The 24426-nt window shown below is 43.8% G+C and overlaps 1 protein-coding gene across 3 annotated transcripts in view; it reads right to left on the bottom strand.

Annotated features, from left to right (window-relative positions):
- Window positions 1–24426, bottom strand: part of SPOCK1 (SPARC (osteonectin), cwcv and kazal like domains proteoglycan 1) — a 3006883-nt gene that overhangs the window by 1122282 nt on the left and 1860175 nt on the right. The window lies entirely within an intron of this gene.

Raw genomic sequence — 24426 nt, 5'->3', positions numbered from 1 at the left:
CTTACCAAGGTGGAATTTTCCATGAATCTCTCCAGATTCATCAGCTAAAACAAATTCAACTGTACTAAACACAGGAAACTCAACCCTCTGAAGTGCACAGCTTTTGGGCCGCAGGACGATGCACAGCTTCTCAGTTTTCATAATGCACCTGAAAATTACCTCGCTTAAAGACACTTTTGCACTGACCTGCTGTGCTGGCCAAATGTACTCCTCTAATCTCTCATATTGAGATTGTGAACACAGATTTTTCATCAGGGCGATACTAAATCACAGAGAATCCCCCTTACACAGAGATTGGGCTTTAGACCCTCCATCGAAATTTTGGGGAACAGAAGACAGTTAATTCTCACAGCAGTCCTTAAGTGTCTGGTTTCAGATGTGAAGGAGAGAGTTAAGAGAGTTAACTGCATGTCACATTGAAACTGCACCAGAATAGTCGGATTAGAATGTGTAAAGAAGTTAGATGCCCCACACAAGTAAGTTTGACCTTCCCCCAAAGTCCCTGAAGTTACCTACTCTCCCAACATTTGAAGGGTTAGCACATCCTCACGAAAATGTGTTGCCTTATATGTATAAAAACATAATTAATAAGTACCCGGCATGGGGTGTGTGGCAGCCTCTTAGTCAATGAGGAGGCACGGAATGGGCATTACCAGCGGTAATGCCCCCACTCCAAGCAGCCTCACGGCTGGAGGCCACCATCTTCCCCACCGGGGAATGAGTTAAGTGGTGTCACACTTCCTCTCTACCCTCCCTCCTCCCTTCATCCACATAATTCCCTCCCTGCCCCCCATCCACACTTACCTTCGTTGAAGTCCTTTTCGGGAGCGGACAAGCTGGGAACACTTCTGTCCCCAGCGCATCCGCTCCCAATCTGCATCATGCCATCATGGAAAGGAAGAAGGGACTACCTGTAGTCCCTTCTTCCTTTCCATGGTGGCCATTTTTTGTTGACTTTTTTAACGGGCGCCATGGGGGACTACATGTAGTCCATTCTCCCATTTGCATGGTGGCCATTTTTTTGTTTACTTTTTTCCTATTTTTTTCAATGGCTGCCATGGAAAGGGAAAACATTTGTTTTAACATTTTCTTTTGTCTGTTCCGAAACAACAGAAAAGATATTTTAGTACACCGGTTTCATGGGCCGGGGTACTAATAGCAATAAGCCCCTCAATGTGGGGCCATTACTGAGGCAGGTAACGCCCCCATGCATTTGTTAATGCCCGAGCAAAATTAAGGTCCTCGGGGCATTACCTGACTTGGTAATGCTCAAGTGACTCTGGGCTTATTGCTTAAGTAAACACTAAGAACAACTTAAATGTTATCCAAAACTCCGCTCTAGCATCTGGAATTCCATCTGTGGGTATTTTCCAGCTTTTGCTGTAATATTTGTGTATGCAATGATGCTCCTTTAAATGGTTGCGATGCAAGTAGCATGCATGCTTAATAGTATCATCATCATGATGATGTTAAGCATGCACTCTATTATGTCGTAACATACGTACCCACTGAGGCCTTAAATACATTCCATATACATCACTGTATCTGTAGGTGACAGCTGTAATATGACAGTCACTTCAACTGCTTCCCAGTGAACACTAATAGCATGTAGACAAATGTCAGATTTTCTTTCCTTGAAAAAATTCAAATAGATTCGGAGCAGATAATTGGTTTTAACAGTGCTCGCTCATTTTTTAATAAAAACAGCTTCATATTGTCGACTTCATTACTCATATCTTCATTTAGGAAGTCCGTTTTGAAATTAGTTTGTTCGCAGATGCACATGATATGAAAAGAAATATTTTAAACGGTGTGAATTGTGTGCACCCAAACCAGAGTTTATGGATATGCGACATCGTTAATTTTCAAAATGGCTGCAAGATTTCCAGAATCATGCTAGAAATCCCCACCCCTCTGCTTTGTACCTCATTTGAATTACTCTGATTCAGTAGCCAGTGTGAGCTTTCCGTATCTGGCAACGAGAGTACAAATGTTCCCATGGCAAACCTTAAACATATGGAAACAAACATGTGAGTACAGGTTACCCCACCTTCAGGCACAGTAAGATAATGGTAGTGACCAGCAGGAGGACTGAAATGAATAGTCAGTCCTCCGAGCTTTCTGCAGGACACTTATGCTTAAAGCGCTGCATATATGTCTATGTGTTGTTTTAATATTGATGTATTAATTGTGAATACATTTTGTTGGTCAAAAATTACATAGGGTGGGACATTTCAGTCCTTCTGCTGGTCACTATCATTACCTTACTCTGCCTAAGGGTGGGGTAGCCTGTACTCACCTGTTTGTTTCCATATTGATCAGTCCCGCAAGAGCAGCCCCCTCCCCCATCCCCGATAACAAAAAAAGAGGGTCCTCACCCATATTATATTGTAAGACCTTAGACAAACTCAAACTTAAAATTGAGGGGCCTCTTGCCACAGTTGACACATGGGCCAACTTCACAGGTTAATTCCACAAATAAGAATTGCAGCATGCTTACAGGTCAATTCTGGTGAAGTCATTTTATGATCACACACTGGTTGCCAATAAAGGGAAATCTGGTGTCAGATATTTCCCTTATTTTAAGGAGAACCTGTCATCAAAAAGAAAAAAAATCAGTCTGAGAAAAAAATTATAAGCACGCGAGCAATGCAAGTCCAGCTTACAGAGTAATTTATACTGTGTGTACCTTTAGGATTCTATGAAGTGCAGAATATTTTTTTTTAAGTAGGTTTATAGCAGTAATGATTGTGCATACCAATCGTCGTCTCCTCTCTCAAGGTTTTGTTCCTTAAGAACCGCTGCTTGGACCGGAGAGATGCATGTTCTTCTGTATTAATATTTATTTGAATTGCATTTCATGGCATGTAAAAAATAAGTAATGAAATTGGTTTCTTTTCAACGCATTAATTTAACTGCATTTTTAAACAGAGGGGAGAAGGACGTGTTGTGTGGAACATGAAAGGAGTTACATTTTCAATACTGTTCTCTACATTAATACTTCCTTTACAGAAGATACCAGTAAAATACTGCTAGTGTTGTGCAAGCGTTCACAGTGCGCACTTGCAAAATAGAAGAAAAGGCTCTTCTTGGCAGAAAAGGTGAAGTCTCGCTTGTGCAGAGTTGGTCTGCCTGCATTAGTAGCCGTTTAGACAACTGACAATTGGGGGCCAATGAAAGAGCAAGAGGATCATGTCGAATAGTGGGACGCATTAAAATGGGAAATCTTAGGATCCTGCATGCTTGAATCAGTTTGAATTCATAGGATTTACTGTCTGTGGGTTGCAAGTCCCCAATCGGTAGGGTCAGTCTCGGGAGGATAGCTTAGAGGCCACGCGTTCCCCTTGTAAGTAAGACAACACGGCACCACAGGTTCGATCCCCAGGTCCGCGTTTAGAAACCTCTGGGTATGAAGTGCGTTGTAAATAACCTTTCATATCATATCATAAAATTACATGTCAACGACTGATGAAATCTTGTGGCGAGCTGGTGTAGCGGTATGTTTTCAGAAGTCTTGGTGCAGGTAAAAGCGCTGTGGTCATCCACGTTTGGCGGCTTTGTGATCTGGCATATACGCTGCATACTTGAACACCCATAGCGTACATGACTTCAAACATAGCCCATGGCATGCGCATTATTCCTGACCTATTAAATGTGCCCTACCTAATTTGATATCGAACCGGAACATTTCACAATCAACAAAAGTGTGACGTTGGACAAACCGGAAACGAGATGCAAATACAGAGGATGCCAATGGCATGCCCAAAATCCCGCAATTACTGCCCCGTTTTAAACGTTTCCTTTGTTAAAAAAGGGCGCATTGCATAGCATGTGGCACAATCAAAATGGGGCCCCTAGAAGACCGGCTGTATAAAGGTTGGAGCAGCTTCAGTACACAGGGCCAGATTACCTATTAGGCACACCAGACACATGCCTTGTGTTGGCACCCAACCGTTATGGGCAACCAAAGCCACAGCGATGAGGACACTCCCATTCCTTGCCCTTTCCATTTTCCATCTGGTGATGTACATGCAGGGTTGTTTTAGCGTTCCTCCAAAATGGCCTCTCTCAAATTTCCTTCAGAATTGATTCATCCCTCAGGCAAATCCGGACAACTTTAGGACATCTACCATGTCATACAGTCGCTTGCTGGCGCCAAGTTAGGCGCCTAGAAATACAGATGTGCAGAGTCTGCTTGCTCCTCCCAACCTAACTGCTTATAACATCACAGGGATCACCTTTTACAGGGTAGCGTAAGTCAACGTGTCCCTCAGCAGAAGGGCCTGGGTGTGCCCTGATTTTTTGGGGTTGAACCAAGAGATGGCCACGGCCCTCAGTTCTGAGCAGTGAGGCAGTTTGGCAAACACAGCTCTACCATTCTGCTGCTGCAACAGCAAAAAGTGAATATGTTGGGAGGATTGCTTCATGGGGAATTGCATAGGGGGCCATGGAGTAAATGGCAGTACTGAGGAAACCCTGTAATCGGATATGAACCTGCCACCAATGATTTTAAAAAGTAGTTTATAAGACTGACTGAACAGCACTCTGCAAATGGCACTAAAACCACTGATAACTATGAAGATACATGTTAGAGCCACCCCTGTTTTAGAATCTATGTAATACATCTATACCTACACAATACTGATCATGGATGTGGCAGAAACAGTGCCATTGTTCAGTGTCTAAGAAACAAGTCGTACACCAGACCGGATGGCGTACTGTGTGCACACACTGGGCGGCTGAACACGCGGTGCCCCAATGTCTTAAATATGTTGTTACCATACAGGGAGGGAAAGTGTTTAAGTGTAAGCATTGGGAAGGCCCATGGCAATACTCACTACTTAGTAGACAATGCGCAGTCCACTAAGGTGTGGTGTGAGAGGGTAATCCTTCTGCGGATTCTGCTAAACAGTGCAGTCCTGGGGAGTCAAGTGTTCTGAAATCAGTGCTGCCTTGCATTGCACTATGCAATGGGGGGAAAGGCTTTGAGTTGAGGACTGCAATCACAACGAGGGAGAAACTGCTTCCAGGAATGCTGTTAATTTCTTCTCTCGGGAATGCAGAAAATGGGGTTTATCACAGTTTGGCACTGATAAATCCAGGCAGTGCAAAGACAAGAATGGGGAAGCATGCGATTCCTCACTCAAGTCGAAACCACTCCAGAATATTCCGTTTTTTAAGAAACGCAGCAATGAACGGATTGCTTTATTTCTGCATTTTAAAGAAACGAATCGGAGTGGTCCTGGTGTCCTGCCCTGGAGACGCAGAAGTCATGGCCTAGTTTTCGATGCTCTCCGTCTTCCGCGGGCCCTGTAACCAATGGTTACAGGGCCTGGGCCAGGGGAGAAGGTGGAGAGTGTTGGAAATTAGGTCCTGTATCCGCAGAAGCACTGGCCTGCCATGGGGAATGAAGGCCGTACTGCGGGCGGGCACACTGACACACTCTTCTTCACACTTACTTAACGGATCATGGCAAGGTACTCTTCTCTGGGCAGCCAAATACGCCCTGGCTCTTCAACAGTGCTAAAGTCAATGATCCAACATGAAGTGAGGCGGTGGCATGGCACTGCACATGTGCACCCCACCCACACTCATGAATGTCATTGGCTGGTAAACAGCCAATGAGCATTCGACATATTCTGTTGCTATGCTGCTAGCTACTACTGACTAAAAGATCTGATCATCCTACAGTGACAATGCACGGTTTGCGCACAGATTAATGCTGGCGGGGCCATCCCTTGAGTGCCCCACCCACCTCCTAGATTATCTACCAGATAATCTGTTACAGAAAGTGCTCCATGCAGTCTGCAGTAGAAATAAACTAAGTGAAATGAGACGTGCCCCTCTGTGTAGCAGGCCCAGCCACGATGCAATGCAGATGAATTATTTATTTATTTTGCTGCCACGCCAGGCTGCTCCGAATACAAAGCGAATGAAAGCTGCTGCAGAACAACAGAAGTGTAGACTGTTTTCTTTGCACGCTCCCTGGGTGAGGGGCGGTGCCTCCCTGCACTAAGTAAGCAGCCACAACTACTACCCAAACACTTGCATCGGCCAACTGTGACCAAGCGAACAGAAGAGGCCATAACTAAAATCATTAGATACACTAGAATGCTAAGAATGAAAGAAAAGTAAAAGTGAAGCACAGTACAAGGTCAGTATTCACAACAATACAGGGACTTCAGCTAATTGACCTTTTTTTTAATCAAAATACTTTTCATTCATATTTTTTAAGATTAGTTTGCATAGTTTACAAAGAACTTTGGTTCTTTTCCAGGGCCTGACAACTACAAAAGATCCTAAGGAAGGTGGTCCAATTACAATATTGCCGAAAAGTCCAATGGACAGTAGGGCATATACTGCTATTGTGCACAAAATGATAATAGGAAAAACCATTTCCATATACCTGGAGACGTAGATCCTGTGTGGAAACAAATGTTAACTAGTTTTCATTTGGGTGTTTAGTGGATATCACAACACGTGGTTTTTTTGAGAATTTGTATTTTCCTTTTATTCATTATACAATGTTTTGCGTGGTAGGCTGTTTGAAAAATTATGATTGACTATATAGGTATGCCAAAAAAGATGCTTCAGTCATCAGAGATCATTTTAATGAAAATTGTATGAACAATATTTGCATTAAATAACTGATGCAAAAACAGAAACCCCCCAAAAAAACAAATATATCAACAAAGGTGATACATTGGTGGACAACATTAAGTTCTGAGAAATGTATTGCCATTTATTGCAACAGAAACAGATATAAATTGATATTTCAGCAAAAACGTTGGGGACACTTTTGTGAGAAACATCTGTGATACTTGTCAGCATCTCTACTCTGTGCCTACCAAGGCAAATCCGCCAAATTGTGTTCCTTGTCTTCTACTATGCTCCCTGTGGGGTAAATGATAGCCACAGAATGTCAGAGATAGAGAGGCCTTGTCAGGCCATACTATAAGAATGAAACGGGCTGCTGGTGCTAAACAATGAAAGATGGAGGATAATTAAAAACATTGATGTTTGACATAAGGCCTATTGAAATACGAAAAGGGGACCCCCTTGACGTCAGTAAAATGGAAAGGCACGAGTTGAAGGAGAGTGTGCCTTAGAACTGTAATAATGTTAACGGTGACCAATGAAGTAAAAAAACAAAACAGGTGGTGCTGCAGATGCTGACTACGTGTAAACTGGGAAAAGGCACCCTTGACAGATTTAAAATTGCAGCAGCGTACATGAAAAGAAGAAGAAGAGATAGATTCAAATACTGTGCATTTGGAAGATAAAAAGGAGGAATGGTGCCTTACATTTAAGAAATAAAGTTGAGTGACAGATTGCTTTTATCAGGAATAAAGAGTATTAATGTCATCACATAAAATGACAACCTTTAAATGGAAAGGCATATTTTTTTGTATAAAAGTGAAGGTTTCTCATGTAACTACAGCCTATTTGCGTCAATAACACCAAAAGTGAACTTATATCGGTTCAAACAGTATGTAAATAAAGACTCTAGTGTAAACAACAGGCCTAGGTATAGTACTGAAAATTACATGTGCACCCATTTTCTTAATGTAAAATGCTAGCCTCTGTGGATACAACTTGTTTTTCTCTCCGAGCTGAAACTATGACCCCAAGGACCTTTGGTGGGGCCCCTTAGCAGGCAGGCCTGGATTTTCAGTTAAAAAACACTAAGAAAAGTTGGAATTGAGATTAGAATTGCAGTTGTACAGATAACACAGCAAGCTGAACTGACCTTCTGGTCAAACCTCCCATTAACTGTCCATTAGCTTCGAACAGGGACTTTTGAAGGCAAGTACAGGAGGGCAGAATAACATGAGCCAGGCAGATGTCCTAGTCATGTGACAATGGAGAAATGGAACTTATGAAAAGATGGGGGCTATTGTGAAACTGAGGGGCACATGTGAAGCATTGGCGGATAAACATGAGATTATATTTTCTTCAATAAAAAGAGCATCATGTGTCCACTGAGCTCATCTTGAATTCATATTAAAGGGGAAAAGAAGTCTGTTTGTTCCATGTAAATATGAATTGTGGTTGATGTATACAATTTGAGTAATGAAAAACCTCATGATTATGGAATTCTCTTCATTTCCAAAGTACTGGAAAATTGGTAGAGTGTTAGATTGTGAAATTGAGACGTGAATTGTATTGAGTCATATTTTTCACTAGTGTGACGCCACAGTAGCAAATCATTATAAATGTTATCTCCTCCTAGGAAGGGCGTGCTAAAATAAGATTAGTATTTTCCGACTCGGCATACAATATAGAACTGATTATATATATTACATGGCCACGCTAGTGGCCATGTAGTTATGGTTAAGTTGGTGTTTCCATAGAAGAGCACTTTTTGGGCGGCTTATAACTTCGCTCCCCCTGGATGAATCCTCACCAAACTTTGCAAAAAAAAGTATTTGGGTCACTCTGAATTTTTTTGCAAAGTTTGGTGAGGATTCGTCCAGGGGGGGCAAAGTTATAGGGGGGTACCAAAACTTTTTTTTCCCATAGACATAATGGGAAAAAACTTTGCTCACGCCTACAGCCCATCCCGCTGGACGGATTTACACCAAATTTGCGGCAGGAGCGGCGGCTTGGTCCCGAAAGCTTTGCTTTATTCGGTGTAAATCCGTCCAGTAGTTTTTAAAAAAATTACAAAAATGTAAGTGAAAAAAATTAGTGATATCTGTGTTCACTTCGCAGACACACTTCCCTGTTCGCTCCGCAGGACAGTGATTGGGCAAGCAGCTTGCGTGATGTCCGCGGACATCTGACATGCTCTCTCATTGGATGCGGTGAAAGCGTGCAGTGCGTCTGGCTTCAGAGATGCCCGCCATCTTTGTTCCTCGCCGCTTGCACAGTAAGTCTTTCGTGTCCGTCTCCTGTTCCTCCCACCCCCGCTCATGCCCTGTGTGTCCTTCTTGTCCCCCCCCACCCCCACTCATGCTCCGTGTCTCCCCTGTTCCTCCAGCCCCCCGCTCACGCCATCGGCACACAGTGGCCAACGGAGGGCCGAGGAGCGGGATCTGCCGCCTGCACACAAACGCCGTGTCTCTCACCCCCCCCACCCCACGCTCATGCCCCGTGTGTCTCTCTCCCTCCCCCCAACCCCGTTCATGCCCCGTGTTTCTCTCTCCCTCCTCCCCACCGCCGCTCATGCCCCGTGTGTCTCTCCCCTTCTCCCCACCCCCGCTCATGCTCCGTGTGTCTCTCTCCCTCCCCCCCACCCCGGCTCATGCCCCGTGTGCCTCTCCCCCTCCCCCCCACCCCCGCTCATGCCCCGTGTGTCTCTCCCCCTCCCGCCCACCCCCCGCTCATGCCCTGTGTGTCTCTCTCCCCTTCCCCCCACCCCCCGCTCATGCCCCGTGTGTCTCTCTCCCTCCCCTCCACGCCCGCTCATGCCCCGTGTCTGTTGCCCCCACCCCTGCTCATGCCCCGTGTCGGTCTCCTGTTCCCCCCACCCCCGCTCACGCCCCGTGTCTGTCTTCTGTTGCCCCCCACCCCCCGCTCATGCCCCGTGTCTGTCTCCTGTTCCCCCCACCCCCCGCTCATGCCCCGTGTCTGTCTTCTGTTGCCCCCCCACCCCCCACTCATGCCCCATGTCTGTCTCCTGTTCTCCCCCATCCCCTGCTCATGCCCCGTGTCTGTCTCCTGTTCTCCCCACCCCCCGCTCATGCCCCGTGTTTGTCTTCTGTTGCCCCCCACCCCCCGCTCATGCCCCGTGTTTCCCTCGTGTTACCCCCCACCCCCCCGCTCATGCCCCGTGTCTCCCTCGTGTTCCCCCACCCCCCGCTCATGCCCCTTGTCTCTCTCTCCTTTCCCCCCACCCCTGCTCATGTCCCGTGTGTGCCCTGTACCCCCCCACTCATGCCCCGTGACTCCCTCGTGTTCCTCCCCACCCCCGCTCATACCCCATGTCTCCCTCATGTTCCTCCCCACCCGCTGCTCATGCCCCGTGTCTCTCTCGTGTTCCCCCACCACTGCTCATGCCCCGTGTTTCCTTCCTTTTCCCCCCACCCCCTGCTCATGCCCCGTTTGTACCCTGTTCCCTCTCACCCACCGCTCATGCCCATGTGTCTCCCCTGTTCCCCCCCAACCCCCCGCTCATGCCCTGTTGTGTTCTTTATACACCCTGCCTTCCCTTTCCATGGTGGCCATCTTGGTAAAAGATTTTCCTTCCTACAACGGGACGCCTGCGGCGTCCTGTTGTAGGAAGGAAAATGTTTTTGGTTTCTTTTCCACCCGGCGTTCCCACTTTGAGGACATAAGTTGTTAGTGGTCTTCATCTATTGAAAAGGATGTTATGGTGACGTTGCACTAATAAAAACCTTTCAAATTTAGTTAAAAAAAAATGTTACAGGGACGTTATGGTTCAGTTGCACTAATAAAAACCTATGAAATTCAATGAAAACACTTTGTTATAGGGATGTTATGGTTAAGTTGCGCTACTAAAAACCTATGAAATTCAGTGAAAAACTTTGTCAAAGGGACGTTATGGTTCCAAGTAAAACCGAAAAACCCTTGAAATTCGCCAGTTATGGTAACCTAAGCAACCATAACTCGCGCCACCACCGTGCACTGCTAAGACTAACACCCAGGACATCAAAGATGACATCACAAATGTCATTGATGACATCACTGATGACATCACATGTCTGGCTCACTCTTTTTTCTTTTGCTGACATATCTAGGCCACATGGTTTTCTTCAGTAACAGTCAGAAACTAAAAGTTTTATTTTATTTGTAGACATATCCTTCAAGTAAGTTCTTACAGTAATTCCCTTAGAGTCCAGTCACATCATATGAAACATATACATACGGGAAGACACAAGCTTGAAAGACAGCAATCCTTTTTGTGCATAAAGATAATCAATAGACTTATGAGCACTTTCTGATAGTTCTGTTTCTTTTATGGCTGTACTTTCCCTGTATATGGTCATATTTGTATACATTGTACTCACACTACTTTCCTTAGGGTCCAATCACATCAAGTGACACATATACCTAGGGTAAATAGCAGCTTTGAAACAGAGCAATCATTTATTTGCATGAAAATAATCAGTTAAATTATGAATTGTTTCTGCTACTACTTGTGCTTTTTTGCTAACTTCACTTTCCCTGTATATACCCATATTGGTATGTGTTCTTGTGTCTTTGTGTTTTATTAGCTACTTATTACATATTTCACAGTAATCAAAAATCTATTAAGAAAACAATTATCATTTCATTATTCAACATATTAACATTACGATTATTATACCTTCATCTTGTACACTGCACACAATGTTATGTTTCTGTATGAGTAGCTTAGTATACTAGATAGAACCCCATAATAGAATGCTATTTATATCAATGCATCGTTCAATGCACTAATTAGGGTATGATATTTATTGCAATGATCCTTGACACTTGTTTCGCAACATTATAATAAGAATCCCTTGTACACATATTTCATGAAAAGTACATACACATGTGATGTCATCAGTGACATTTGTGATGTCATCTTTGATGTCCTGGGTGTTAGTCTTAGCAGTGCACTGTGGTGGCGCGAGTTATGGTTGCTTAGCTTACCATAACTGGCGAATTTCAAGGGTTTTTCGGTTCTACTTGGAACCATAACGTCCCTTTGACAAAGTTTTTTCACTGAATTTCATAGGTTTTTAGTAGCGCAACTTAACCATAACGTCCCTTTAACAAAGTTTTTTCACTGAAAAAAAAAAATATATATATATTATATATGCAGTTATCTGAAAAATTAAGGTAACAGCCATGTTGTGAGATTTTCAAAACACTGAAAAGGTAAACCCACCTGTCATTTTGGGATGATGAATCTTTTCCCTCCCTCAGCCTTCATCATCGACACCTCCCAATTCCTTGTCCTATCAGCAGGCAGTGGGCGTATTGGTGGGAGGAGGATGGAGAGAGCTAGCCAATCCATATTGTGATAATTACTATCATGTGCGAGTGTCATCAGCCCTATAAGAGATCAGTTTTCAATCTGAGAGGGATTTTCAACTCTATTCCTGGATGTTGTCTACTTCTTGACTCTTGTTGGGAACAACTAGCAGAGAGCCAATGAAGGCATCCAAGACCATCCGGTTAAACCTTGCTCGGAGAAAATCTGTTTACCTGGAAAGGCCTTAAACCTTGCATGGGAGTCAGAGACTGGTAAATCTAGAAGCTAGCTGGGACTTCGACCAGATCTGTGCTGTCCTCAGAGGAGCTCTGCTGTTTCCCTGGATGCCCCATAACCAATGCCTACCATTTAAGTAGATAAAACCAAATACCAACAGAAGTTTGGGGGCAATCTGCCAGCCTTAATCTCCATCTTGCATAGACGGTAGGGGGGTTGGGACTGGGTAGACCCTTGGCACATTTTATTAAAAAATATAACTATTAATTCCCCTATAGAAAAAAACATCCTATCCATTCACATTGAATTGCGTTCAGAGCTGCCTGCCTTAACCTTTTACATTTCACTGTGGGGGAGGGGCTGAAATTGAGTAGACCCATAGTGACATTTATCAACAAAGTTAATTCAATTAATTTCCATACACAAATCACAGGATGAGTGATTGTTGGAGTTCAAAACCAACACAATTAATGACCAGTATAGACAATAAAGTATGTGGGTGACTATTTTGCTGAAACCCCAGATTTATGTACAGAAGTGGGGTGTCCTTAATCTCCAAAACAAGAGAGCCTAGAATCCTGCATTTCATGTGAATATAAGAGGTGCAAAACAAATTCCCATTAATTAATTTCAAACAAGAATCCCAAAGCATTGCACCTACCTTGTATGAGCGGTGCAAAATGGAATTCCCCACTTATTCCCATTAATACGCAAACCAGAATCCCGAAGCCTTGTATTTCCATTTTGTGTGTGTTCAAAAAACAATTTTCCCTGTGTTCATTTCCCAAACCAGTCTTCTTAATAAAGAGTCAAGAACAATATTTCTTACACCTTGCATTTCAAATAAAAAGCCAAAACAATCATTGTATTCTACTCCCTGTAGCTGCCAATATTTAAATATTACCTGTGTGTTGTAGAAACTGAAAGTTCCTTTGAAATATATGTCAGCCAGTTGAATGCAAATGATTTGAAATTGTGTCCTTGTGTAGAGCCGCGCCATCGGTGGCTGATGCTTCTTCATTGTTTTATTATTCTTTTTGGCAACATAAATAAAAATATATATTATTACGATACACTGGCCTGGTTCCTGGCTGTTGATGGTCAAGCGCTCACTGAATACTATTATACGTGTTGGAGGCCCCACAAAATTAAATATGTAAATCGTTTTGTTGTATGACACTGTGATGCTTCAGCTAAAACATGGTGCTGATGCGCAGTGCATTCTGGGGGCTCTCAGAGCCAGAATGTATATTTATTCCATGCCTCAGTGAAAAGCTGCACTTGCCTTGCTGAAAAACATGTTTTCAATGTTATTCGTTGCTGAGCCTGGTATGCAGGCCTCAATCAAGGACACTGCTGGGAAAGCTGCCGGCTGGTACCCGATAAAAAAGTTATTCCCGTGCCAAGGTTGAAGATGAGTTATGGAATTGTTTTCCATGGTGCTTTAGAAGAGGGAAGCTTTGCTCCTTGGGGTTACTGTCGGTTGGCCCGGCCGGCAACCAACGGTCACTCATCAATGCGCAAGCGATAATGCCAGAAGGTTCGAGAAATTGCCACCCCTTTTTGAGGAGGGCATATATGCAGAGCTCTGGAAAGGTCAGGTGGGAAAAAAACACAAAGACCTCAGTCGGAGGGGGGACGCTTTGTTCCGACCTTCCTGTGGGCTGTTGTGCTCTCGGCCTGGCTGTTACCGGGGTCTTCCAGCCACTTCTGGAGAGATGAAAGATTCAGTTACGCCCATGGTGATGTATTCTCTTTAATTCACTATCTTTTCTGTGATTTATTTCTGTGTTATCACTTGTTGCTTATGTATGCTTAACTATGACTAAATAGCCGTATAAGTTCTCATTATCTGCTAAATGTGTGTCTGGTTGTGAGTTATTGTTCCGTCTACCTGCGTTCAAAGTATTTGCTTTGCTCTGCAAATGTACTGGTGATAAATAACGGTCCGAGCACTCTTGGCGAGCAATACAGCCACCTGCCTTGGGTGGTGGTGGGAAGGACTCCCTGGGTCAACATTGGCCGTCCAGAAAACTGTGACATCCCGCATATTCTGTTCCTCCTCCTAATTACCCACTCTCCAACCTTCTTCTGATGGCGCCTAGCACTCTCACTCAGGACCACTAATGCCTCATCTCTTCTCCATAATCTTACCCTATCCCCTCTCCTGCAATGTCACCCAAGATAGAGCCATTCCAACCTTGTCTACCCTACTTGCCTCAATCACTGTGCACCTGATTTTCACATCACTGCCTCCTGTTCCCCCAACTCAGTTTGGACATTGCAATGACCAATCTTTCCATAGCAAAACCTATTTCCTTACTGATCGCTTTGTCTCCAACCACCCCAATGTTACTGTGATGTTTCCACTGAAACATACATTCCGACACATGACACTGCTGGTCTTTTAGCCTTGTACTTCTAATTCGCCTCACCCCTCTAGGAAATGGGTTTGCATTGGCCTCATGATCAAAGAAGCCTGCATAGCTTCCCCTGATCCCTTCGGTCCTCCCTCTCTATTTTCAAACATGCAGTTGTTCAACTTCTCATGCCAATTACTCTTACTATTTTCCTCATCTACTGGTTTCCTGGCACCCAAAACCTCTTCTATTATGATCTTGACCTGCTTCTACCATGTCCTCCAACACAGGTCTTAGTAACTATCTGTAGGGATTCAACCTGTCCAATATGATCAAGGCCCACAAAGTTCAGCTGGACTCCACTCTCTGTGACCGTTCTCTGAAAGGGTGAATGCCTGTTTTTGTGTGCATGTTAGCTTAAAGTGGTCAATGTGTAGGAGAATGTGGTTGACTTGTCTGGTGTTTGTGTGTAATGGGTTTAGGTTTTCTTGAAGTCAGGATGGGGTTTTGAGGTGGATGGTTTTAATTACATTTCAGGGTCCTTAGAAACAACATTTCTTGGATATGAGGAGCCTATCATGCTGGCAGAAAGCTGGGATGATGTGTGAGGAGTTTTGGGTAATTTAGGATGAGACTTGCTGTTGAAACATTCTGTCTGTTTCACTGATGGGGCAAAAGTGTTTGGGAGTTCTGTAAGGATTGCATTTCCATAGACAAGTTTGGAAATGACTAGTTTCTGGACTGCAAGACAGAAGTTGTTACAGGGAAGTATTTGTCTTATCTTGCACAGAAGCTGAAGTTATAAGTTACATGCTTTGGCTGTGGCAGCTATGAAGTCTATGAGAGATCGGCAAGGGTCGACTGTAAATGTTCAGATTTGGATGAGTTCAGTTTTAGGAAGTGAGTGGCCATCTAGTTAGTGATGGGGGAGGGACAGTGTGTGGATGTGCGGTTCTCAGGGGAAGGATATTTTGAAGTAGATTTGTGTGTTCTATATATTTGTGAAAGAGAATGCTGTGGCATCTCAGAGTTTGTCTGAAGGATTCGGTGTATAGGAAGAACAGTAGTGGAGATAGAGAATAGCTTTATGATTACCTTTACTTGAACTGGGAGGCGTGTGATCTATAGCGGACATGGAAACAAAGCGGGTTCTTACAGTGAGGAATGAGGTAAACCATTTGAGAGAGATTCTGTGGGATAGGATGTGTAGCAGGATGGTATGGTCAAGTGTCTTAAAATCAGCAGAGATGTTGAGGAGAGCTGATGTGGCAGCCTTCCATGATATGAAAGGATGCAGCTTTGCTTTGCTGTTGTGGCTGGGGAGGAAGCCTGATTGGAATGGGTTGAGCAGTGTCACAAATATGTCAAGATTCACTATCGGTTGAAGAGGTGGCTCACGTTTTATGTTTTACCTTTGCAAGGGGCTCACTCACTTGTCTAACCTCATCTCTAAACCAAGCATCAATAACCCTGGTTAGTACTACTGAAGGTTGACCCCTAGCGTCTGAAGCAGACTTATACCAAAACCGATGATCTAAAAAGCAGGCTAGCTCTACTCTCCCATGGACTTTCTAATCTAGTTGATCCAGTTGTTAGTATTTGAATGGGGTTTTGGGACCTGTTCTCTTATCATTTTCCTAATACTCTCAATACTTTACCACACCTCCCGACTCCTACCACCATTCTCCTGCCTTTACAATGTTCCTCTCCTCCTAGCTCCCACCTCCCCTTTTGATGCTACTCCTCCTTATTACTACTCCCTCCTGCACACCACCACTCTGCCCTGCACACTACTACTCCCTCCTCCACACTGCTATTCCCTCCTCCTCACCTCTACTCTCTCCTCCACACTAAACCCTCCTACCTACTAATCTTCTGAACTACTCCTTCCACTGTAATACTACTCAATCACCCTCATTTCACACAATACCATCTGCTTCACAGCCACTTCTTACACTAATCTTTCGACATGCTTGCATATACACCCCCCCCCCCCGCAGTACCATTACCACACTCTAACCAATAACGCACCATCTTCACAATATGCATGGACAGTCCACCCCTCCTTCCTCCCTCCCTCCTACTGCTTTTTTTGCCGTTATTTGACTCAGACTCTGACCTTACCCTGGTAATCCACAATTCCTGCTGCCTCTTCCCTGCTTTTATCCCTCCTTCTATTTTAGGATTAGGCATCTCTCCCTGCCCCATCTGGCACTGCTTTCCCCCAGCCTCTTGCAATGTACCAAAGATGGCGGCCTACAAAATCAAATGCTCAAGTTCATGCTCCAGGAACCATTCCTTTAGGGTGTTCTGGTAAGTCAATTGGTTGTGTAATCTCCTCTCCCTTGGTTGGGAGCTCTACATTGGTTCCACTTACACGGTTGTAGCATCTTCTTCTCCCACTGTGGTGACTTCTGGATGAATACCAGGAGCACCATAGTTTCAGCATCTTCCCGAGGGAGGGGTCTCACTCACGGCTACTGGGCATGACTCAATGACTCTTTTGCATAATGGTCATCGCTAAATAGTCCGAATTCAAGACTTTAATGGACTGCGTAAAATATGGAACCAATGAATATTGATATCCAGCAGACAGATGTCTTGCACCCGATGTGAGATCAAGCATGCTGCAGAAGGGTTCACTCAGAGCTAAAGCAGAAGATTTTACCATAAACTCCTGCAAAAAAGGAAAGGTACAGAGATCAACACTTGCTCAATGCACTTCCTACAACGTGCACATGGTTAGCTAATACTTTGCATGTAGAAGACAGTGGACCATATCACAAATGTTATTCTGTTTGTATGTGGTTGTACCCTTGATTGGGTTATATCATGGAACGCCATTCCTGCATACTCCTCCGTTAGTCATTTGGACTATTCCGATCACGCTGCTGTTCTTTTTAGTCCACCTCAGCCCCTTCCTGGCCATGCTGCCCCAAATAAGGATTTAACCATAACCTTTTATGACAAACATATACTGGCTGCCTGTTCTCTGAATCCTGCTTTTGCAATTATATCAATTGACCTCGATAAAGATGACAAAACTGCATACATTGAAGATTGTTATCAAGCTCAGATCATAAATATTGTCAATTCACTTACATCTGAAAAATTTACATTAATCAAAGCAAACCACTTTGGCAAGAAATTGTTCACTCCTGAACTCTTTTCCCTAGAACATTCTCTTATGCATTTAGAACACAGATGGAAAAGAAACTAAAATAATCTTAACAATAATCTCAAAACAGATAGAGTTGCCTACAAATCTGCCATAGTGCATGCCGAAAAACGTTTTTATGCCCATTTCATAGAATCTGCATCTAACTCCACTAGAGAACTTTAAAAATGTTTTATAATTTAAAAAACACAGGACTTCGCTCTACTCCCGATCACTACTCTGCCTTTAGCCTAATAAATTCAGACTTTATTTCAAAAAAATTAGAGACGGCATTGAATCTAGTTCTTCTATGAGCTATGCAAAACCTTAAGAGAGTATCACCATTCTGGCTTTCGCTTGTGTATAGGACTCTCTTTTGCATGTAAAGCATCATGGCCATGTAGGATTATGTATGCGTACCATTCTCTCCCTGGCCTTTAATACCATTTAAGCTTTGGCAGAGTAGAGTGTGGTCAGAGATGTGGCTCTAGCATCTGATACTACAGTGAATTGGCTTGTGCCCTTTTTAGCAATCGCATGACCTGGGTAAAAGTTGGTCCTTAGACCTCCAACAAAGAATTGAGTACATCTGGAGTTCCTCAAGGATCATGCATTACCCCTGCATTGTTTAATATCTCTTTGGAGCTATTACATGACTTGATGGGTAATTTGGGTGCAGTAGTCTGAATCAATGCTGATGATACTCAGCTAGTTCCTTGTGTTGACCCAGACCCCTGTGCTACCATCTTGCATATTCAAACCTTCAAATGCATAGAATCATGGATGGATGAAAACTGGCTGGACTTTAATCAATGTAAGAGAGAACTACTGCTAGTTGCATCTTCAACACTTCTGTGTCAAACTACCCAGATATTATACTGGGTGGCCACACTATTCAGGTAAAGACTGAGGTCACATCTCTAGGCATGACTTTTGACTCCACTCTAGCTATGTTGCCTCAAATAAATCTAACACTGACCAATACACACTTCTATCTTATTTCACTCAGGCAAATTTGGCTTTACTTCTCAAAATCATTGTAACGTTTTGCCCTCTGCACTGGTCGGTAGTAGACTACTACTACTTATTATATGAGGGGACTTCACTATCATCAATTAATCTACTTCAGATTCTGCAGTACTCCTTGGCCAGGATGGTCACTAGCACTCCAAGATCTACTCACATTACTCCTATCATTCATAATTTGGATTGGCTGCCCAACAGTAGAATATCTTTCAAACTCCTAACATTTTCACATAAAGCGCTCTACGGGTGTGCACCTCAGTATATTAAGCACCAATATACATGGAAGCCATCTGCCCAACCTCTGCGAGTATCAACCTCCAATCTCATGTTCATCTCTCGCTTCAAATGATCAAGAACATTTGGGCGTTCTTGCATTGTCTTGACTGCTAAACTTTGGAATCACCTTTCAGTAGAGCTCCAAAAAGACCGACAATCTTCTATTATTTTGCAAAAAGTTGAAAGCTCTTAGCTTTGTTTGTTTGTTTGTTTATTTTATTTATATCGCTCACCTGACCCGGAGGTAATTGGGCGCGAGTAGGACAATAATGGTTACATGGCATAGTATAGACAGTTGTGTGCATGAGAGATGCAGTTTAAACAGTCAAGGTAAGATTACAATGGTAGATACATATATATTATACATTATACATATTGGAATGAGGTCATAGCAGTAGTACAGGGCGACATATGTACAAATTGTGCAATCCCACCTAAGGTTCGTGGTATCTAAAAACTGTTGTATTTATGTTTTGTTAAGTATCCATGTGATAACATGGCTTCTGAATTTGTTGAATGCTTGAATAGTTTGAATATTCTGAGGGAGAGTGTTCCATAGCTGGGCGGCTAATACCGGGAAGCTAGTGCCACCGGCTCTTTTTAAATCATATCTGGCCAACGCCAGACATGGTATGTTGGATGATCTAGTGATTCTGTTGGACACTTTCCATGTGAACTTGTCTGTGAGATGGGGGGGGGGGTTGGTAGTTAAGCGCTTTGTGAGCGAGGCAGATAGTTTTTACGTCGATTTTATCATGTATAGAGAGCCACGTGTGTTGCTTTCTGGTTTCTGATATGTGCTCTCTTTTGGGGATATTCAATGCTGCTCTGAGCGCGTTGTTTTGCCTGATCTGTAATTTATTTAAGAAGGCTTTATTCGCACCTAGGTAGAGACTGTTACAATAATCCATTTGGATTGTATGAGCGCTCTCGCCAGTGTAAGGGAACTGGTGGGAGATAGTAAAGGTCTGCAGGCTCTGATCAGCTTTCCGGTGTAGGCAGTGGCAGATAAGGTCATGTAAACCTGTTTGGTTAAGTTAGACTGGGCATCGAGGTAAAAACCTAATGTTTTTACATGTTTGGCTATGGGTATACTATTCCCATCGATGGGGATGCTTGTGTAGTGAGGACTTAGTTTGAGAAAGTTGTTAGATGATCCGACTAGGAGTAACGCTGTCTTATCATCATTCAGGCAGAGGCCATGTGTGGCCATTCATGCCTGAATGATGATGTAGATTTCATTGATCCGAGCGACGTCTATATCATAGGTTCCTGAAAGGGTTAGGAGTATCTGGGTGTCATCCGCATAATTTGTGTAGGTGACACCCAGACGGTCCAGTTTGTCAAATAGTGACTTTGTAAAAATGTTGTACAAAGTGGGTGAGACGCAGGATCCTTGAGGGACTCCGCAGGTGATGGGGATGGAATCAGCAGCTGCCAAAAGTGAGAACACGTGCATTGTTCTGTTAGCGAGGAAAGATTGGATCCATGCAACTGCAGAACTGGAGAAATGAGCCGCTGATGATAGGCGGTCACAAAGTATAGAATGGTCCACCAGATCAAAAGCCGCCGAGAGGTCCAGTAGGAGTAGGGTGGCCATCTTTCCTTTATCTTTCAATTCATCGATCTGGCTTTTGAGATCAACAAGGGCGGTTTCTGTGCCATGCTGAGGTCTGAAGCCAGATTGACGGATTCCGAGTAATTTGTGAGCTTCAAGATAGTCTTGTATTGGCAAGTAAGCAATTCTATCCAAAATTTTAAATAAAAAGGGGACTGTCGTAATTGGTCTGTAGTTAGTGGGTATAGCCGGGTCAAGGGTCTGTTTCTTTTAATAGCGGCAGAACCCAGGACTATTTGAGGTTACTTGGGATGGAATTGTTAGAGAAGGAGGAGTTTATGAGTTTAGTAATGAATGGGGCAAGGTCTCTGGCTGCGTCTTTTATAATCTGTGAGGTAGGGGTTGGTACTAGTGTGTTGACTGTAAGTTGGGATCTTTTGTCGGATATTTTGGTCTGCAGTCCTTTAATTTTGTTGGAAAGGGTGTTTTGTATACTGGTGCACCAGGCTTTATCCTTAGTGCATGTGTCTGGCGGTGGGTTGGGGTTCTCTAGTTCTCTTAGGATGTTGAATAATTCTTTAGTGCTGGCGCTGGCTTGGGCTATTCTGTCATTGTAGGTTTGTAGGTGGCCATGATGATGGCAAGGTTTGTTTTATTTTCAGGTGTGGGGGAGGATTTCCAGCGTGATTCCAATTTTCTTTTTTCAGTACGGAGTATTTTTAGCTCTGGAGTGAACCACGAGTTAAGATGGGCTATGGGTTTACTTTTTCGCAATTTTAGTGGGGCAATATCATCAATGGCTTTTGTCATGGTCTCATCATAGGTGGTAATCAGTGTGTTAGGATCATTGGTGTCCGGTAGGGCATTGGTTAGGGGGGGTTCCAAAGGAACTACGGCTTCTTCTGTGATGTTACGTTTATTCCTTGTGAGGCGGGGGGAGCAATAATGGGCTTTTTCTTTTCCAAGTTGTTGATATTCATTTAAAAGGTGATAAGGTGGTGGTCTGACCATACTAGTGGAGTAGAATCTAATAGGGTGATGTTACAATTGAGATCTGCTACCCAATCAAGTATCCTACCCTTTTCATGGGTGGGTTTGGTGCTAATTTGAGTATAGTCTTGTTCTGATAGTGCAGAGGCTAGAGAGATGGCATGTGGGTCACTAGTGTCCTTATAACCAAGGTTTAAGTCTCCTAAAATGATGTTTTGTGCCATGGTTTTGGTGGTGTCAGTTGCTAGGGCTGTGATGTCTTCTTTGAAGGACCCAGGAGGTCCTGGGAGCCTGTAAATGATGTGTAGTTGGATAGTGTTGTTTGGTGAAGTTTGGAACTTGACTGAGCGGAGTTCACATGATGCCAGCGAGGTAGGGGTGGCTGGTCTTTTATTCAGAGTGGAAGGAGGACGTTTTTCTCCTGGTTATCTTGCTTCTGTGGTTGAAATAATGGTTCTAACACAGTAGTTAATGCAATGCAGGTTTCGCTTTTATTTGTGCTAGTGCTGGGTTGTTTTTCGCATTTAATTGATATGCACTGAGTACACTTGAAGGCAATTGTGTGCCTTGTTTGTAGGCTGACAATCCAGCACTAGCACAAATAAAAGCGAAACCTGTATCACATTAACTACTGTGTTAGAACCATTATTCCAACCACTGAAGCAAGATAACCAGGAGAAAAACATCCTCCTTCTACTTAACAACTTGGGGTGCTGGCTAATCCTCAACAGCTCCTGTGATCTTGCAACACAAGAATAACTTTATTAGTCTTGGATAACAACACAGCCTAGCACAAGCCGTTTCCACACCTAGAGCCAACCACGATTATATTGAGAGTGGCTTTAAAGATGATGGCTATTCCTCCTCCGCGAGCCATGGGTCTGTCTGCACGGAGAATGGAATTATTATCTGGGACAGCTAGGGCAATAGAGGGGCCTGCTGCCTCGTGCGGCCAGGTTTCTGTCATTACAAGGAAATCGAGGTTATTGTTCACAATAATGTCGGCAATCTCTGTTGCGTGGGCTACCAGGGACTTGACATTCAGTAATTCTCCTTGGTAGGCTGTGTCTGTGAGCCCTTCAATAGTAAGCTGGGACTAATGTCATCTGGGTTATTCAGTGCAACTGTATACCTTTTGTTTTTTCACCTGAGATTACTGTAGGTGGATCCTGAGCGATCTGAACATATGAATTTATGGGTGTATTATGCTACTGAGTGCCTAATGGACGGTAGTCTACTGGTTAGTCTCTTGTTGCGCTTGGAAATGTCAGGAGGGGAGGCGGATGAAACTATTTGCACGGGGGTCAACTTATCCTGTGTAGTGCTCGTGGTAGAGACTGGATATACTTTAGTACTTTAGGTATATTTAGTATGGGAAAAGGGGGTAGTGAGGGAAGGACTGGTGTAGGGCAGGGGATGGGCTAGTGGCGAGAACATCTCAGTCTACTTAGCCCTTCACCAATCTTAATGTAGTGATCTCTGCTGCAGGGGGTGGCATAGGGTATTATGCAGAAGGAGGACATAATTAAAGTTAGCAACATCTGCATACTGTAGGGATGGTAGGCAGCCTTATGATAAGCTTGCTAATACTAGGGTAGCTAGCATCTGAAGAGTGGGTCTTGTCGGCTAGTGCATTCTAGTGTATGTAGACGGCAAGTGCTGGCAATTGATCATCAGACAGTTTAAAGAACAATTGATCATACAGCTAGTTGTGTAAACCATTAGTCATAGGGCAGTGCGCAATAGTATAGGCTACTGGAAGTGGGCAGCAAAACCAGCAGTTAAGCATTTGATCATAGTGAAGTGGACATTAAGCAATATACAGTATGTTGAAACACACTAGCAACGCATTTCACTCATGAACATTGTAGTAGCTAAAAATCAGATGCAACTAGTGACGTTCCAGTTAGTTTGCAAACAAATGAAGGGGCACACATGCTTTCAACAGTGTTGGATAGTACGGAGCCTTGGTAGTCGCTTCTTAAAGATGGAGCAATAGCAGGTATGTGGATGTATTTGTACTATTTTAAGAAGCAAAAGAGTGGGAAGCCAGTAGTGGTAGTGGTGTGTCCCTTGGGCTGGTGAATGTAGTACTAATCAAAGTGCAATTGCTGAGCGTGATGCAGTCGTCATATGCACAGCAAAAAACAAGGTCATCTACAATGGCATGAATCAAAAAATTGCTACGCAGCTAATAGGGTGTGTCATATGGTGTTTCAGAGTAAGCTCCATGGATGCACGCTGAGGGCGGTTCCTCAGGTGCTTTTAGGATTGGTGGAAGTTTGGGTAACCACGTACCTTTAGTCTTTGGAACCTCGCAGCCGTGCCGCGCGCCCATGCGCAGAACAGGCGCAAAACAGGGACCTTTGCCACGGCCCTTCGCCGGAAGGGCTGATGCCGGCTCCTTCCGCCTGCCGGCAGAAACGTGTAATTAAATGCACAAATGTTGCTGGGCAACGTGATTCGAACTTAGTGGGCGTTGTGGGCGGCCATTTCAAAACGGGATTTCACTGCAATTGCTCGGGAAGCAGGAAATACATGCACACAATGAAATGTGCGTTAGGAATCAGGTGACATTGCTTTGGATGCAAGAGTTTTCCCCATTTTCTTTGCTTCCATTTGCTCTTTTCCAACTGCAGTCCGAGCACTGTGAAACCTTTTTGGTAGTAGTGCCTTTAACGATAAATAAATAGAAATAGAAATATTCTGACAGCACAAATGACATAATGTCCATATTTTGCTCTACCCAGAGCATTTTGGAAAAACAGAAGAGACTGCAACTGCATGTGAATCTAGGGAATGGACATGCACAAAATGTGTGGCGGGCATTGCAAAGGGGCATTTCCGACATTATATATGGTAGTGCATCATGCAACTGAGCAAATTGCCTTTTGCGCATCTGCCGGATTTCAAT

The sequence above is a fragment of the Ambystoma mexicanum genome, chromosome 3p (assembly GCF_040938575.1).
Source record: "Ambystoma mexicanum isolate Mex_15411 chromosome 3p, UKY_AmexF1_1, whole genome shotgun sequence".
In the NCBI taxonomy this organism is placed as follows: Eukaryota; Metazoa; Chordata; class Amphibia; order Caudata; family Ambystomatidae; genus Ambystoma; species Ambystoma mexicanum.
The sequence above is the reverse complement of the archived record's forward strand: the minus strand, read 5'-3'. Positions and strand labels throughout refer to the sequence as shown.